The sequence below is a fragment of the Pteropus alecto genome, unplaced genomic scaffold (assembly GCF_000325575.1).
Source record: "Pteropus alecto unplaced genomic scaffold, ASM32557v1 scaffold167, whole genome shotgun sequence".
Lineage (NCBI taxonomy): Eukaryota > Metazoa > Chordata > Mammalia > Chiroptera > Pteropodidae > Pteropus > Pteropus alecto.
Window position 1 is genome coordinate 65792 of NW_006440647.1, and position 906 is coordinate 66697.

The 906-nt window shown below is 42.4% G+C and overlaps 1 protein-coding gene across 3 annotated transcripts in view; it reads right to left on the bottom strand.

Moving 5' to 3' along the window:
• The window catches only part of TMEM255A (transmembrane protein 255A), a 47158-nt gene that overhangs the window by 3564 nt on the left and 42688 nt on the right, over positions 1-906 (bottom strand). The gene's annotated exons all lie outside the window — the stretch shown is intronic.

The window sequence follows — 906 nt, forward strand, 5'->3', positions numbered from 1 at the left end:
TCATTGCTGTATCTATCCCGCAGGGCTCAGAACAGAGCTTGGCAAGTAGTAGGTACTCAATAAATGTTGAATGAGTGACTATAACTTCAGGAGTAAATAAGATGAACTTAGCATGTTTTTTTTAAAAATGAAATCGATTTTCAAAGAATACGGTCACACCTTGTAGGGACCATTGCTTTGCTCCAGTGGTGGAGCACGGCTGAGTCCTGAAGGCTGGAGGGGGCTACAATGATGGCAAGATATAAGAGGCCAGTTTTCGGCTCTCAGGAAGAGCAAACATAAGCCAACAAACAGGGCTGGAGAATTGTAATTTTCTGTCGTGTCTCAACTCTAGGAGGAACTGGTATATTAAAAAAAAAAAAGACTCACACCAAAAGTTCTCAAGAGTTCAAGTGCTGTTTGGGGAGGTCACACCTTTGTTTTGTTTTGCTGGCTAGAATCTGAGTAGATCATGTCATTTTCTAGGCCCGGAGCAATCTAGAGTCAGCTTTGACATAAGGTTTCTGGAGTCTGAGACCAGTTGGCTGATTCTCCCTATCCCCAGTCCTGACCACTATACCCCTTAGAAAAGTACGTCCAGTTTTCTAGGTCTTGCTTGAAAGATTGAAATATCTGCCCCTTACCACGTAATGTTAGGACTGAGAAGAGACTGTAGAAGCCATCATCCCGCTCCTCCCCCATCCCATCTATTATTTTTCCCCGAGTGAAGGAATGACAGGGTCATAGAAGTTGCAGAGCCTTTCAAAGCAAAACAACTTGAAGCTGTGAACTAGAGACAAGACAAATTCCTTTCTAAAATCTCAATTTTTCTTCTCTCCCCAATAAGATATGCATTCTTAAGACATCAGTATCATGATTTGCTAGTTTCCAACTCCACATCCCAGAACTCTCTATTTCTCTTTCCCC